Source organism: Ambystoma mexicanum, chromosome 2p (genome assembly GCF_040938575.1).
Source record: "Ambystoma mexicanum isolate Mex_15411 chromosome 2p, UKY_AmexF1_1, whole genome shotgun sequence".
Lineage (NCBI taxonomy): Eukaryota > Metazoa > Chordata > Amphibia > Caudata > Ambystomatidae > Ambystoma > Ambystoma mexicanum.
Genome location: NC_090923.1, coordinates 532,078,313 through 532,096,288, shown reverse-complemented (window position 1 = coordinate 532,096,288; position 17,976 = coordinate 532,078,313). Strand labels below are relative to the sequence as shown.

Below are 17,976 nucleotides of genomic sequence, written 5' to 3'. Positions count from 1 at the left end.
ATTCCTGGGAAGGTGTGATAGTTAAAATAATCTAAGCAATGCAAAAGCAGGTTCTGAGTGATCTCAAGTAAGTAATGTTTTGTGCGTGAGAGTGGGAGCTGTTGGTAATTCTGCGTGACCGCTGAGATTTGGTGAAAAACTCCCAAATCAAACTAGACTAGAGTTTTTCATGTTGTACGAGTAAGTTGCTCCCATTTCATGAGGGACAGGAATGGGTCAACACTCTCCTTTGGTTGGTCGGAAACGAGGATATCGGGCTCAGCGTTGGATCTTTCAGGCACAGGTGGTTCTCTTCCTCACCGAACTTTTCGAGGGGCCATGGCTTCTTTCCTGTCTTTCGTGTAGCTGTATGTTTACAGTATACCTCTGGAATCACAGTTGGTGTGTCAGCGGCAATATATTTTTGGTTGCTAAACTGGTTATGCCAATTTTAAACTTGTAACTATGTTCTAATAAAACGGGTTGGATCGATTTCAATGCCAACCCAAAGACTACTGCTCGTGGCTTGAAAGACAGCTTCACAAATCTTGTAGTTCTGATCACCTGTGTTCTATGCTATGAACAAGTCGTAAGGAATTGGGCCTTCTGGTTGTCTAGCTTGAAGGGTGTGAATAAGTCGCCTCATGTAAGTTAAAGTAAATTTGGCACTCTGGCTGGTCTAAACCCTTATTAGTGTAATTCTTGTCGTTTGGGTGGTTTGGCTTGGCAAAGATAATGGGGAAACTCTTTGGGAGTCTGATGTCCCCCCGTCCCCAACAACAAGGCGATTGTTGCACGTTAGCCATGGTTTGATGGAGGAAAGCATTCAGAATGTCCATGCAGGCAGATGCTAAGGTGGTCTTTGTTGATGGATGGTAGGCATAGGTCTCCCAGGAGATTAGAGATATGTGTTTAGAATTTTTTTTTTTCTTGTGCGTGAAATTCTGTGCAAAGAGGTATATAGCAGTAAAGGAGTTCAATGATGAAGCGACTTTTTTAAAATGTTTGTATTTAAATCATTACTGTCCTAAAAAAAATATATATATATATTGATTCTGCTGCAAATCTGGAAAACAATACCGCCCTAAGAAGGAAGTGGTGTACGGTGGAAAGGTTACACTGAAGCAGCGCTTTGGCTTATGCCAGCACACTTGGATGTTACCCTAGCACAGTGATCTTCACACTTTTTTTGCCACCCCTGAGCAAAATGTGGACGGGCCAGGTCTCCCAAAAAATGCCAACTTGACAGTAAAGCCAAATCGCTCTGAACTATCACGCTCTATCACCACACCCTACTCCCAGTATAGTCCCTGAGCTCCCCCACCTGGTCCCATCACAGTGCCTGCGCTCTCCTCACCCCACCAGAGACCCTGGCTCTCCCCACCCTGCTCCCACCAATGTCCCTGGCTCTCCCCACCCTGCTCCCACCAATGTCCCAGGCTCTCCCCACACTGCTACCACCCCTATCCCATGGCTCCCCCCTTCAAGCTCCCAGCACAGTCCCTGGGCTCACCCCACCCTGCTCTCAGCACAGACCCAGGACCAGTGGGGGCTGGTGACATTTCTTTAAGTGTGGGGGTCATAAACATTTAAATTTCTCCCAGATAGGCCATGGCAACCGAGTGTAGCGATGGAACCTGAACCAATCAAGAGGGGCTGTGGGGGAGGGAGGGGAGAGTGGCCCCCAGGATCTTTTTGAAATAATGGGTTAAAATGTTGCATTTTAGAGCATACTTTAAAATAAAATTGGGTAAAAAGCCAAACAGTTTGCATTTGGCGCTGGGGGGCACAGTGGGTAGACATGGTATTTTTTACTGGACATCTATGATGGATGTCCAGTAAAAAGCTACCATCCCTGTCCCCTGGGCTCCACAGCGTCTCAGAAGGAGAGTTGATTTTGGCAGGTGGTAGCAGGATTGTGCAACAAAGATATTTTTAAAATGCCTTGGTTGTACAACATACCCGCACCCCCACCTGCACCCCCACTCACCAATATCAGCTCCACGGACCAAAACGCACACACTCACACACAAAGCACTTTATCGTTCACAGGAGAACCCATCATTATACACTCACTCATAACGCAAGCATACACATAAATTAATACAAAATAAATTAACATAAACTTAACTTCTTCCTGAGTCCTGAAGTTTCCTCCCCAGCGATACCGCTCCTGCATCGTGAACAGGAATGGGGAAGCAAGAGGTTCCTGCACATGCATGCAGTGGCCTGAGTCTGGGTGCTGAAATGCACCGCTCCAGCCTGCTCTATTTGAAGGAGGTGCAGGGGCGCCCCCCCTCGCACATACATACATGTAGCTCCCCAGCCCGCATTTCCAATGAGCTAGTCAAGACTGGCGAAGCAAAGCGCCCCCAGCCTTGTATGGCTCGTTGATTATGTGCGGCTGGGAAACTGAACTATCAAAGGGAGTAAGTGTTTCCCTTTGACAGTTCAAACCAGGGGTGCTCCCTCCGCTGGCGAAAGCAGCTGAGGGAGCGCTCAGTGTGTCTCTGGGCTTACTCCTCCATAATGGGTGAGGGGGCCACTGGGTCGACTACCCCTCGCCATTATGGACGAGCCGCACCTGCCCAGAGCTCCCCTTTGCCCTGCTTTTTCTTTCCTCCCTTTAAAAAAAAGATGTATATTTGTAATCTTTTATTTCTGGCTGGAGTCCCGCATAGGGCCTAATGTTTAGGAGAAAGAGTGAAATTTGAACACTGCATGCAGTGTAGCCCACAGTCTAAGCATGGGAAAGAAAGCTGTTTCAGCTGAGGAAGTGGAAGGAATATGGGGGGAAGCACGTGGCGGGAGAGTAAGCAGTCTCTGTGAACACGCTCCTCAACCAGCCAGCCTATAGACATGAGTAATGCTAGGTAAGGGAGAAGGCAGAAGGAAAATCCTTATGACACCAGAGGACCCATTTGACAATTCATTTGTTTGCCGTATTTACAGTTAAAAGACAAAATGGTGTTTGGCCTAGTTAAAGTCTCAGTCGACCTGGCCCTATCAGTACCGGAAGGAGAAGTATGAGAGAAGTGATTAACAAATATTTTTGAACTGGAGGCAGGGAAGTGATATTGTGAGGTCTTGCTGGAAATTCGATGTGGCAGGGAAGCGCTTGAAATGAGGTGCAAATACCCGTGAGGGATTTCCTGAGAAGAGGCGCTTATTGTTCAGATGGATTTCTGAACTCTGACCTAGTGAGCAGAGGTTCAGAAGGCCAGCCTAGTTTCTTGGAACAGAGTAACCTTCTGGACAAGCCAGCCCAATCGAGGTAGCATTGCCGGCGGTCAAGACTAGGTCTCAGGAGGGGTGAGCGTGATTGAAAGCCCACAATGAGCACACACAGTAAATGACACTACAAATTACTCTGTCAGGTGTATATATCAAAAATACATATACATTTATTAAAGGACTTTTTTTAAATCAAACACAAAGCAAATAACAGTAATAACTAAACCAACACAAGACTACTAATAAACATATATAGTGTTACCAATGGCCTAAAGGAATAGTACACAGTAAGGGTCCACAACCTGTGAAGAAAGGGAGCAAACAGTGCAAATATTGTTTAGGCAGTCCTTCACTTTTCAAACCCTAACTGAGAGGCAGTCCAATCCCTAAGATGAGAGGAGCCTTGTGCTCAAAAGTGCTTTCGGTGCTGATGCACGCGATCTTGCGGTTGGGCCAAAACGGGGTCTCTTAGAGGGGCTGTGGCAGCTCAGGAAGGTGGGTGAAGCAGTGAAGAAGTTGTTCTCGCTATTTGAGAAGGGTCTCCCCAAGAGGGCAGAACAGGATTCAAGAGTTAGGAATAGCTCAGTAGCACAGGCTACCTTGATAAAGGAGAGTGGCCCTCAGGGGACACTTGTGCGTAAAAATGAATGGATGTAAGGGTTGCAAGTACTCACGCACCCTCGGCACACTCTGGACCAAACTTCGGCAGTCGAGTTCACTGTGGTGGCAGATTCGAATCCTGCAATTGTGCGGCTCTGTCTTTTTCAGGGGCTGCGTTCCAGGGATGATTTTGTGGCAGGACAGTGGCGATTTCTCTACTCCTGGTGATGGGGATCAGGCCAAATCCACTGCAGTGGGTCTGTGGGCACAGGAGGTCACAGCAGTAAGGCATCCACAAAGTTCGTCACCACGGCTGGGTGACACAGTGATCGTGTACACTTGGGTTCAGGCGTACTCTCCAAATTCCAGACCTAAGAATGCTAGGTGTACGAAACTCGGCTGGAGAGTGCCTTCTATCCAAAGCTTACAATCTCCAAATGCTCAAGTGTCAACTTGAGACAGCGGCGGTTCCAGGGCAAAGGTCCTGTGCAAGCTGGTCAGTTCACTGGTTGGCCCAGGAACACTTCTGAGAAGGCTCACTTACAGGTTAAGGTGGAGGTGCCTAGAATAGTTAGTTGCACTATTCCAATGGGTCGAAGTGCCTTTGCAGACCTTCTAAGTTCGATCAGAAACAGGGGGTCCAACGGGACGACAGTGGGCTCAGGCTTCCAAACCTTCCAGCAGGTCACCAGCGGTTCCTCCGCTCGGCTTCTTAGTTTCAGTATACTTGGCTCCTATCCCAAGTTCGGTGTGAACTCTGGAATGGGTCTAAGATGCCTTCTCTTATCCCGAATTTCCTTTGCGCCAAAATGAAAAGGACCCAATGAAATATCTGCTCACATACAGCCATCCCAGACGTGGACCAATCACAGACCACGGTGGTCCCAGTCATTCCCAGCACACCAGAGATCCTAGCACCCAGGACATGTGTTGGAACTAGACAGTCCAGCCCACATCCTGCAGGCACACACACAAGGCATGCAGAAGCCCATGAAAGCTTTGGTTTGCATGGCGGTCTGCATGACCAAATATGGATTTTTCCTGGACTGCTCGACCTGAGGGAAGGCAAAGGGACAAGATGGCCAAAGGGCAGAACAAAGGACCTCGTGGCATGGCCATTTTGGGGCCAGGCCGCTGTCCTGGGCCAAACGCGGTAAACGTGGTATGGGCCACACGAAAGGGTTAAAAATACATGAAAAATAACAGCTGCTACAAGCTATGTCCAAGGCACATTTGTACATCTACCGAAAAATCCTTTGAGGGTGTCTGACCTTAAAAACGAAAGGAAGGCCCCAGCACACTGTACTGTAAGGTGCTTTGTGCAATGATAAAATGTTGCTAAGAACTAGCAAGTAAGTGAAAGACTAAGTGTAACAGTCTCCCAGAACTTACTGTCTTTAAGGGCATGTCAGTTTCCCCATAACAAAGTAACCGAAAACCAAGCGGAGTGTAGCAGAAGGCTGGGCTCCACTGGCAAAAAGTCAGGCTAGGATGGTCAGACAACAGCAAAAAGGTGGGGGTGTGGGGGGTTCACAACTGGAGGGAAATTTGCACATAAATGGAAATCTTTCCTAACACTACCCCTCCCAGACCAAGGACAGGGGGAACTAATCCACCCCTGGATGAGCTTCTTGTTCAAGTTGGTTAAACATTCTGGACAACCCATCAGCATTGCTATGTTGAACACCTGGCCTAGGCTCAATGGTGAAGTCAAACCCTTGCAGGCTTAGGGACCACCTGAGCAACTTCTTCTCTCTCTTAATGTTCATGAGGCACTTTAAGGGTATTATGGTCAGTTTGTACAGTGAAATGGGTCCCATAGAGGTAGGGCCTCCGCTTCCTTAGGGTCCACACCACAGAGAAACATTATTTCGAACGGATTGTGTCCTCCAACGTATAAGTCATCTTTGACATCTAATGTCCAGCTTCGGCTGCTTCGGAATTTTTTTTTGGCAGAGGGCACCCTGTGTCGATGGCATTGAGTCGATGTCCCTCGAGGGCCTCCGTCGAGGGTGACGACATCGGATGTTATAAGTAGCACGCACGGTGCCCGTTGCCCTCAGTTCTGTTTTTCTGCAAACAGGTTTGCCACGAAACTCAGCGCGCCTTGTTCAGTTGTAACTGCGTAGTTATTTTTTTCTAAAATACTCGAAGAAAATGTCATCTTCTACACATACGACCCCTCGGTCGGGTTTCAAAAAATGCAAGGAGTGCGGCTCCAAGATGTCTATCACGGATCCACATCGTCTATTTCTGTGGTGCCTGGGCCAAGGCCACGACACAGATTCCTGTTCAAAGTGTCAGGCGAATACTGGAAAGGCCTTGCAGGAGCGAAAGGGAAAGCTGCAGATAGGCGAAATATCTAAGCCCCATAAGTCCCAACCTGCTCGTTATTCATCCACCAAAACGAGAGGCGACTCTCCCCGGCGTAAGAAGAATAAGCGTTCAAGGTCCCGCAGTGGCTCACTCCACTCTTTGTCCTCTACAAAGTGTTCGAGAAGGAGGCACCACCGGTCACCATGCTCATCGTCCTCTTCAGGCGGCACCCCCAAAAGGGTGAAATTGAAGCGGCAACGAGCGGTCTCGACCGGAAACTTGTGCACCATCGAGCCCGATTGGACGGCATGATCCACATCGAGAACCTTCGAGGCCTCGATTGGAGAAAGATCACTTGAGACTTGGCGATTTCTCGAGGTTGTCGACACGCTCAAAGCCTGCAAAACACTCGAGGCCCTTGGTGCCAAAAACCTCAAAGGAGCCGGTGGCGTCACCAACCTCAAATAAGCCTTCGGCACCATCGACGCCACTGTTGATGCCAAAACCGAAGCCATAGACGCCAGGTGTCAGTTCAGCCTCCTGTGCCTGAAGAGCCTCCTAAGAAGGCCAAGCCAGTGAGCTCTATGCAAGAAAAAAGACCTTTACCCCTCTACCCAAGAAGGATTTTTTTAAATCCCTCTCGTCCATTTTTGAGGAAGAAGAAAGGTCTGATGAGGAGGATGCTCCCTTTGGTCTTCAGTATGAAACCCCCAATGTGCCGGAATGCCTGATATCAGAAGAGAGTAGAATGCAAAACCTTTGCGACACCTTACATAATGAGGTAGCTGTGATACCTCTTCCGAATTGGAGTTTGGCAGGCCACAACCAGGGAAGCACGTCGACTCCTCATACCAGCAGCTCATGTCCAGGGTGGTGGAGTATCTGGGCTGATCCAGACCCCCAGTCTACTGACCCCATATTACCCTTCCATGTGGCTCTGCAAAAAAGGGTGCCAGAAATTGGGAGAACCCGGACACCAATCCGTCGGTGGACAAGTCCCTTACAAGAAAATATTGCCCTTCCAGTAGCGACCCTGGGCTACCTGTCCCAACACCCCACTCCGGAGAGTCTGGTGGTCCAGGCAGCCACGGATACCTCAAACAAGGCAGCGTACCCTACCATCCTTCCTGATAGGAACAACAAGCATGTGGATGGGTGGGCACGGAAGGTATTTTCAGTTGGGAGTATGGCCCTAAAGTTGTCCAGCTCCACATCTGCCTTAGCAACATTTTCGTACACTCTGTGGGAGTTCATATCCATGGCAGTGGAGCATATTCCAGAAGGGGATGAAAGGAACGGCTTCCTAGCTATTAAGGACGGCAAGGAAGCCATGTGCGAGTCCCTTCAGTCTGGATTGGACACTGCAGATAGTATCAGCAGGTCCATGGCCACAGCCACCGTGATGCGCTGATTTGTGTGGTTGCAGAAGTCTGGTTTTTGTACCGGATGTGCAGGCTTGTCTTCTCAACATGACATTTGATGGGTCTCACCTTTGTGGCAGCAAGGCTGACGAGAGCATTGAGAGGTTGCAGACCTCGCAGGCGGCTGCCAAATCTTTAGAGGCCGCTATGAGGCAACCTCAGCCTTTTCGTCCGGCGGCACAGCCATGGAGGGAGCTATATTTTCGCTACTATTCCTCATTTGGAAAGGTGAGAGGAATGGCCAATGAGGCCAATTAAAGTTTCCTCGTGGTGGACAAGGTAGAGGTGCTAAGCCAGATGCAGCTACCTTGCCGGTATCCAGTCATTGCATCGAATACAAAGCAGTGAATGCCAAAAGCATGGAAAAAAATGCATCGGGGGAAAAAACATCAAATGCATTTTTTTCAAAGGTAAAGGTTTTATTATGATTATGAAAAAACAGGAGCTGGGGGGCCCCCCATTAAAAATAAAAATTGAAAGAAAATGCATTCAATGTTTTTTTAGATGGGAAGGCATTCGATGCTTTGGCATTCGATGCAATCACTATAAACCACCTTGCCATCAGCAGCTGCAGCAACTGCTTCAAAACCACTTTCAGAGCTTGCATCACGTGTGACCAGTGGGGGGGGGGCAGACTGTCTCAGCATCTCAAAGAATGGTGAGCCATCAGATGCGTGAGCTCTGGAAACAATAGCCCACGGTTATTGCCTTCCATTCATAACGCAGCCTCACACCAATCCACCGGGGAAACACTCTGAGGATTCCAGATCTGCTCCTTGTACAGGAAATATTAACCCTGCTAGAGAAAGGTGCTATAGAACCAGCGCCTGTAGCGGAGAGGAACAAGGGTTGGTATTCCCCATACTTTTTGATCCCCAAAAAGGACAGAGGACTGAGACCCATCTTGGACTTGATACTTGAACAGGTTCCTCAGGAAGGACAAATTCAAGATGGTCACACTTTCTCAGATCCTTCAGGCACTACAATTACAGGATTGGTTGGTGTCATTAGACCTCAGGATGCTTATTTTCATGTTCCAATCCATCACAAGCACAGGAAATACCAGAGGTTCGCTGTTAGTGGCTCGCACTATCAGTTTCAAGTCCTGCCTTTCGGGTTGTCCTCCGCCCGAGGGTCTTCACCAAACTAATGGTGGTGGTTGTGGCAGCGCATCTCAGGAAACAGCGGATTCACGTGTACCCCTACCTGGACAATAGGCTGATCGGGTCACGTTCTCCCGAACAAGCCTTGACTCACCTTGGCTTTACCTGCCACTCCCTACACAGACTGGGCTTCTCCCTCAATTTCAAGAAGTCACACATGACACCTTCCCAACCGCTTCAGTATATCGGGGCTGTTTTAGACACGTCCTTGGGAAATTGCTTGCCACCCAGGGTGAGGGCTCAAGACATTCCCCAGATGGTAACAAAGTTTCAGAATGCCCACTGTCTCCCGGCCTTCGAATTACTAAGGTTGCTCGGCCTCATGGCATCCTGCATTTACCTGGTGCCGGAGGCCCATCTACGAATGAGATCCCTACGGTGGGCTCTTCGAACACAATGGTCCCAGTTTTCGGGACGGATGTCGGATCTACTGCAGTTCCCGATCAAAGTTACGCAGGATCTTCTATGTTGGGCCTGCGTGGAAAATATCCTGAAGGAGGAACCATAGTGACGGACGCCTCACTCACAGGGTGGGTAGCCCACGCCATCAATCTGACAGCCAGTGGTCATTGGTCTCCTTTGGAATCCAAACTACATATCAATCTTTTGGAGCTGAGGGCAATCAGACTAGCGCTGAAGCCCTTCCTGCCCTCTGCCAGGGGAAAGAATGTCCTGATAATGACAGACAACACAGTGGCCATGCATTACCTCAACACGAGTGGAGGTGTAGGTCACTACCACTGTGCAGAGAGGCAATGCAGCTCTGGTACTAGGCAATTTGAGAAGGAATCTCCCTATCCGCAGTTCACTTGGCCGCGGAGGAGAACACATCGGTGGACGCTCTGAGCAGGCAGAGTAGTCTCCCACGAGTGGGAACTAGCTCAGGAAGTCCTTCAAGAGATCTGTTTGCGACCGGGATCAACCGGAAGTGCGAAAGGTACTGCTCAAGGGAATAAGGGAATTTCCTCAGAGAGGAGCTCTAGGAGACGCGTTTGTGGTGGATTGGGATTTTCCACTGCTATATGCGTTTCCGCTGATCTCCATCATTCCTCAAGTAATTAGGAGGTTGAGACTGTTCGGGAGCCACATGATCCTAATTGCCCCAGATTGGGCCAGGAGAGCATGGTACCCGGACCTTCCGGACATGTCCATCTGTCCTCCGATACGTCTTCAAAGAAGAGTGGATCTTCTCTTGCAAAGGGAGGGTCAGGTTCTCCATCAAGAGGTCAACACTCTCAACCTTCACCGGTGGTTTCTGAAAGGTTGAGATACAGGAATTGGGACCTGCCGGATGACGTAATGGAGGTGTTGCTTTTGGCAAGAAGGCCAGCAACAAAATCTCGAACGTTACCGTTGGAATAGGTTTTGCGACTGGTGCAGGGTAAAGAATGTTGATCCTTTTCTTTGTTTGACTCCGGATGTGCTATCCTTTCTTCTTTCATTAGCACACAAGGGTCTTCACATTGGGACCATTAAGGGTTATCTAGCAGCGCTCTCCATATTCAAGCGCTCATCGAAGGAGTGTTCTTACTTCAAAATTCCACTGGTGACTCCATTTCTGAAAGGGCTCACAAATGTGTTCCCACCTTCTGCTTTTCAGGTTCCAGTTTGGGACCTTAACTTGGTTCTAAAATTAAATGTGTGCACCATTTGAACCTTTGCACACATGCCAATTGAGGTTGTTAACCTTCAAAACTATACTGTTGGTTGCTCTAACATCTGCATGTAGAGTGAGCGAGTTGCAGGACTCTGTTCAAAGCCACCCTTTACCTTACTCCACAAGGACATGGTTGTTTTGAGGGTTAAACCCTCCTTCCTACCTAAAATAGTATCAGACTTGCTTCTAAATCAGAAAATTGTTCTGCCATTGTTTTATCCTCCTCCGCATCCCAGTAAAGAGGAAGAAAGGCTCTATAGCTCGGACCCTAGAAGAGCTTTAAGCTTTTGTGTCTAGGACGTCCAAATTCAGAGTGGATGACCAGCTCTTCATATGATATACTGGACGCCAATTTGGGCAAGCTGTTTCAAAACAGACCTTGTCTAGGTGGATCATCCTTACGATTTCAGAATGTTAGACTGGCGGGCAAGGACCCACCAGAGGGTTTGAGGGCACACTCCACCAGAGCCATGGCCTCTTCCACAGCCCTGCAAAGAGGAGTCCCCATTCGAAACATTGGTGATGCTACAACGTGGTCATCGTTGCACACGTACGTTCAAGCATTATTGCTTGGATACCTCCCGCGCTCAGGATGTCCCTTTTGGTAAGTCAATGCTTTATTCTGCACTATGACAATTGGTAAAGCTAAAGTCTGATGTTTGTTAATCTGCTTAGAATCACATGCTGTGCATGTAGTCCGACATCCAGTGGTCACCGCGGAGTATTGCATCTTGTCTTTCAAGAATCGAAAGGGGACGTCGACATGGGCGTGCCTGTAACACTATCCCTATCGTGACGTATAGTGTACCCAAAATCCCTGGCTTGTCGAGGTCCCTCAGATTGTTTTTTTCCACCCAGCATACTGGTCGCCTTAAGTGGAGCTCGTTCAGAGACATTGCAAATTGTTCCATCGACCTTTGATCAAATAGATTATTTAAGATCACCCTAACCATCCTTCCTTTTGACGGCTGTTCCGGATCTCCGCCAAAACCTCCAGCGGACCTTTGAAGAACTGTGATCCAGTCGGCCCTGCCAACCACATGGCCGGGCCTTCAAGCCAGCCTACACAGTAGGAAGAGTGGGGTTGGGGTGGACATTTCTGTAAAATCTGAGAATGCCGTTCCCTTCCTCCTTCTTTCCTCTTTGGTCTTCGTCACTTTCCCTATCCTCAGGTATGGAGAGGACTCCATTTAGGTTTTGCCCCATTGTCGAGGGCAAATTTCCTTGGAGAGATGAGCATTGACAGTGTTATCCGTTGCTTGCCCCTCGATCATAACGAAGAAGGTTGTGCGGCTTGCAAGCTCCTCCGCCCTAAAACATTGATGGAGCGCTGTGACAAAGTCGAAGAAGACCACAACGCCAACGGGCACACCAGAGGTTCCGGCTGTGCCCGCCGACCGTCACGATCGGCAGCTCTCCCCGCAGCCGCAGATGATCCTAGCGACCGGGCACTCGAAAATAAAGGGCTCTACCAATATTACAAGTTCCGTCGTGACTCATCATATGAAGGCGTCCGCCGAGGACAAGGCCCTGGCTCCACCGAAAAAGACATCCGTCGGAGAAAAGCCCCCAGCTCTGTCGAAAACTACACAACCGCAGGCCGAGGCGACGCATCTCCCGTCTGCGGAAGACGTTGCCGAAAGCATTGCGAGAATTGTTTCGGCCGATGCTCAGAAGCGGCAGTCAAAGGATTCGCCAAAGGCCTACGGAAAAGGCCAAGGATCTGTCGAAATCCAAAAGATAGTTTAGGGGAATACCAGAACCCTCCGCCAAGCCTGAGGAGCATGGGGACACGCCACCTCGTCTGTCCCCCGGGAGGAGTTTTCGGAAGGCGAAGAAGGCATTTACTCGCGTTGGGATGAAAATCTCGACGTTTGGTGGCAGAGGAGCGTTTACAGGAGCCTGTTCCACTTCTAGACCCCTGTGGGTCTTCTGTTTGGGCTAGGGAGAAATAGGAGAATTGTATGGAGAGGCTTGACAGGTTTGTTACCCTCTCAGAGCAATCCATACCCAAAAGACCACAGGAAGAAGGCCTTTTGGACCCTGCGGCTTAATTTCCAAGACTCTTTGACCCCTCTCAGGAGGAGGATGTGTACACCTAGTACACAAGTTCCTGCAGACACTCAGGATGAAGATCCTTTTTTGTCGATCCTGAGGATATACATGACCCCATAGAGGTGTGGGGGGGGAAACCCGGATATGGGTGACCCTCGGCCCTGGCAGTCTCCAAACCCTTCACCAGATCCTGATGCCCTGTGTTTGGATTCCCCCCAGACTACTCCCACTAGACAGCTCTCTCCAGTGGACGATCAAATGACGTTTAACGCCATGTTGCGCAAGGCAGCAGAACATTTAAAAATCCCCACTGATGAAGCTGTTCCTGAAGCTGACTTTGTGGAGGATATTCTTAATGAGAAGCCGCCGGCCAGCCAGGCGATTCCTCTCCTCTCCTCGATTAAAAAGCGTCTGGCTCCTTCGTTAGCAACACCTGCACTCACAAGAACAGTTAATCCAAGGATAGAAAAACTTTTTCAGCCTTCCCCGTTTCATCCCCTTTATATCAGAGGTCACTCCACCCCAGACTCTCTGGTGGGGACCACTACAAGGAAAAGGGCAGGGGTTCCCCTGTCTACCGGCGAGACACCCCCTGACAAGGAGTGTAAAAGACTCTACGCCCTAGGAAAGAGGGTCACGGCCGCAGCAGCTTTTTATACAGGCATCGCTAACAATACTACCTTGTTAGCCAGCTACGCGGACGCTCAATGGGCCTTGTTACAGGAAGGTCTGCAGGAGGTTCCTGAACCACTCCATACTTGTCTTCTGGCCACGGTTACCGAGGGCAGGCAAGTAAACCAAAGTATACTTAAGAACACATAGGATTCCGCTGAAACAGCGTGTCTATCTTTGACTCAGGGCACCCTTCTACAAAGACACGCGTGGCTAAGATACTCTGGGTTCAAGCCAGAAACTCAAGCGTCACTTATTAATAAACCCTTGGAAGAATCCAACCTATTTGGAAGAGCGGTCGACGAGGAATTCGAGACCGCAAAGAAAGAGCACGACACCCTGAAGACGCTAGACCAAATCACACAAATCCTCCACAAGACGATGATCTGGGTCCAGATGTCTTTTTCATGGCCAACGCTTCCCTTAACACCAGTACACTTCGGGAAAAGATTGGTCCTCTCGACAGGGAACCAGCGGATACACCATCCCATATCCCCAAAGGGGTCAGCGCAGTGGTCGAAGTGTACGAAAAGAAGTAGTGGAACTATGTTCCCTGCTGGCCTGCACCCACTCCCCACAAACCCCATTGCCACAACCCCTCCCACACACAATACACCCCCCAAACACTTGCACCTGCTGTTTAAGGTAACTTTCAGTGCAGGGCACTGAAAGTGAAGGTTTCAACTTCTTCCTACACTTTTTTATTTTAAAAAGAAACCATTCCGGAACGATTTCTTTTTAAATTAAAAGTTTAGGAGCTGTAAAAGGTAATTTAAAAAAGTAGGGGCGCGCCACTCCCGCTCACTTCGACCACTGGGTCAGCGTTGTGGGAAAGGAAGGGGCTGGAACTCTACTCCCAGAGGCTCCCTGGCCGGGGGCCGGTTAGCATCATTTCTTCAGGCATGGGAGGGCATAACTACAGACAAGTGGGTGCTGAAGACCGTGGCCCACGGGGACTGTATAGAGTTCAGCTGGTCCCCCAACTTTCAGACCTCCACGCGCAAGACGGCTGACGCCAGACCATCTGTGTATCCTTCTTCAGGAGGTCTAGACACTACAAGAAAAATTAGCCATAGAGGTCGTACCTCTTTCACAGGTAAACAATGGTATTTATTCAGTGTACTTCCTTGTACCCAAAAAGGATCTCACCATGCGCCTTGTATTAGATCTGCACCCAGCAAACAAGTTTGTAAAGCCACAAGTTCTGCATGGTCACTCTGCAGAAAGTAATTTCCCTGCTCTCACAGGGGGATTACATGGCAACTCTGGATGCATACTTTCATATTTCAATGTTGCCGACGCACAGAAAATACCTCGGGTTCATGATACAAGACAGACACTATCAATTCAAAGTACTACCCTTTGGCATAGCCTCCGCACCAGGGGTATTTACAAAGGTACTAGCAGTGGCAGCAGCGCAGTGGCAGCAGCACACATGCGCAGACAATCCAACCCGGTCTATCCTTACCTCGACGACTGGCTCATAACAGGAGACTCTACGAAACCTGTCTGTCAAATACCCAAAGAACGATAGATCTTTTATTCAGTATGGGATTCTCCATCAACGAGAAGAAATCCAGCCTAGACCCCAGTCACGTCAAGCAGTCCCTGGGGCCTCTCATTCGGGAAAAATAGGACGGCCTCGTCTTCCCTTCAACGCGAGGCTCCAAAACATGCTGTTTCAAATCCCTCAATATGTACCCATTCGATGGGTGACGGTATGCAAGGCTATGCGACTGTTAGGAATGATGGCGTCCTGTATTTACTTGGTTCCTCACGTGCGCTTGAGCATGCATCCAATGCTGGAGTGGCTCAACAGCCAGTGGCGTTAGGCCAGCGGAGAATGGGCAGATGTAGTGGTTGTCTCGCCAGCCCTTCTCTTGCTATGGTGGTGGTCAAGGGACAATCTCTTGAAGGGGAAATCCTTCACCACCCCTGCAGTGGAGGCCACTCTAACTATAGACACATCTCTAACAGGAAGGGGAGCTCACCTGCTTCAACAAACAGCGCACAGAGTTTGGTCGTCAGGCATAGCATCCAACTACATAAAACTGTTGGAACTATTAGCAGTATTGAAAGCACTGAAAGCTTTCCAGACACAACTGCAGGGAAAGACGGTCCTGATCCTCACACACAGCACCACGGCCATGCACTATTTGAACAAACAAGAAGGCACCACGGCCATGCACTATTTGAACAAACAAGAAGGCACTCACTCTCCTATCTGTCCAAACTGTCACAGAACATTTGGCAGTGGGCTCTCAAACACATGTTCCTGTTGTCACAACATGTTCCAGGGGAACTCCATCTTCTGGCAGACGTAATCAGCAGAGATTTCCCACTACCGATGGAGCACAAATGGCGATTACACGAAGACATGGTCTCCAGCGTTTTCGGAGAATGGGGCTTCCCAGAGATCGACTTGTTTGCAACTCTGGAGAACGCTCAATGCCAAGATTACGCCTCCAGGTACCCCCAAAACCATTCCAAGGGGAACAGACTCTGGATAACATGGTCAGGGAAATTTGATTACGCTTTACTCTTACGTCCAGTCCCCTTGCCTCCATTCTGCATGGGCGTCCCTCGCGAGGGACGGGACCTTTTTCACCAGAAAAATCTTCTTCCCCTCTAAATTTAGAGGCGCGCGGAGGCGCAACCCTGGGAGCATGCACTGCCCTGACTCCGCCCTCCGACGCCACACCTCAGTCCCCTTTTCCGCGTCGACGGGCCGAAATCACCAGCGCTCCTGGGTTTGGCTTTGGCTATGTAATTCCACGCGCGGATTCTTCTATTTCTTCTTTTGTCGCCGGGACTCGGTCCTCAGACGCCACAGCTCCTCCCGGCGCATGTCGACTTCGACAGGGTTCAGCAGGTGCCCATCCTGCAACGTGCCCTTCCCAACTTCAGACCCCCCACCCTCTGCCTACGTTGCCTTGGCCCAGACCACGGTTGGCAAGCTTGTTTTCGGCGTGTGGCTCGCTGTCCTCGAAAGCGCTGAAGAACAGACTAGCCAGGTGGAGGGAGCTCTTCCAACGGTCGCCTTCTGAGGATCTCAAGAGTTTCGTGAAGCATCGATCCAGGCCTGAGGTAGGGCCTATATTTTCATCCGCACCCCGCAAGGGAGACTCCGTCCAAGGGACTCCTACGCGGGAGGGGCTGGTCTGGTCCTTATACCAACTCACGCACCAAGGCTGCTACGGCTACCGGCCTTCGGGCTGTGGGGTCCTCGGATCCTCCCGATGCCAAGGTTAAGGGGCCGCTAGGCTCTATTACCGGGCATGCACCCGAGGGGCTCCGCCCTTGTACTGGCATTGTGCCCGAGGGGCTCCGCCCATGTACCGGCATCATGGCCGAGGGGCTACGCCCTGTTACGGGCAGCATGTCTGAGGGGGCGCCTGAACGCAGCTCTAACGACCCCCGGGTCGCAAGTCGCACGCCGCTTACATAAGAGACTTGGCAGAGGCTCGCACCAATGAGCCGAGCAACACGTCCAAGACACGTGGTAGGCAGCTCAACAAAATGGCAGATGTGCCAGAAAAGGACACCCGTTTGATACCTCTGCAGGACTTTGGCAAAGAACGAGTATCGAGGTGGGACTGGCATCAACTAGGTACGTGGCCTATGGCCTACCCTTCTTATGCGCAAGGTTGGTTCCCCTTGCGTCTGTATGTAGAGGGTCGGCAGCGGCCTCAGCTGCCTCTGGCTACCCAGTCGGTCCCCTCCTCCTCCTCCTCCTCCTCCTCCTCATCCTCCTCGTCCTCCTCATCCTCTTCGGCCAGCGAGGACCGGATCTTTGAGAGGTTCCTCGGCCTCATGAAGTCTCCAAATATGGGGCTATCATCAAGGACGCAGTCGGGGAAGTCCTTCCTGCTATGCTAGCGGCACCGCCGACACCGACGCCTTTGGCCCCGGCGCAGCCGCCTCCTCCGGCTCCTCAGCCTACTCTGCAGGTGGTTCCATACCAGCCTCCTCCTCTTCCTCAGCCTCCGGCGGCTGTCCCTGTGCCCCAGCCTCTGCCTCCGTATACTCCTCCTCCTCCACAGGATCCCCCAGAACCTCAGGATACTGATGAAGAGGAGGATCCTGACACGCCATCATCAGCCAGGGCCTTCCCCGAACGGATCTCGGGCCTGGCGGAATACCTGGGCCTCTCCCAGCCCCAGGTAGAGCAGCCGGCAGAGAGCATCCTCGCTGAATCCTCACGAGGCGCCCTTCTGCCAGAACAGGAATTCCACTGCAAACCGATGTAGTCTCCCTCGCCAAGAAGGGTTGGCTCAAACCCCACTCCGTCCAGCCAGTCAACCGCCACCTGGAAGCCAAGTACAGGCAGATGGAGGGGGATACACTCTTGCTCTCCTCCCATCCTCAGCCACACTCCTCAGTAATTGCTGCGGCATTACTATACTCCAAGCCTTAGTCGTTCTCGTCTTCGTCATCAACGGCGCTGTTGGGCACGGAGGAGAAGACCTTGGAGGCATACGGTAGGAAGCTGTATTCCAATGCTTCCTTGCACCTGCGACAGGCCAACGCAGATGCCATGCTGGCAGCTGCTAACCAGAGATTATGGCGGGAAATTGCCAACTTCCTCCCAGAACCCGCCTCCCACAGCTGATCACGTTTCAAGGCGGGACTAGCCGAGGCCAAGCTCGTGGCTCAGGATATCAAGGAGTCCACGCTGGCACACATTGAAACCTCTGGACGTGCCATCTGCATTGCCACGGACATGAGAAGGATGGCCTGGCTCCGGGCAACCAAGTTCAACCCGCATGTCCAGGAACATATTCTAGACCTGCCCTTCGATGGCAGTGACCTTTCACTCCAGCACAGACGAAGAGCTGGACAAGAAGAAGAATAGGTCTCAGACGGCCAAGTCTTTATC

At 50.5% G+C, this 17,976-nt stretch overlaps 1 protein-coding gene across 3 annotated transcripts in view; it reads left to right on the top strand.

Moving 5' to 3' along the window:
* The window catches only part of ACAD9 (acyl-CoA dehydrogenase family member 9), a 1,303,923-nt gene that overhangs the window by 428,165 nt on the left and 857,782 nt on the right, over positions 1 to 17,976 (top strand). The gene's annotated exons all lie outside the window — the stretch shown is intronic.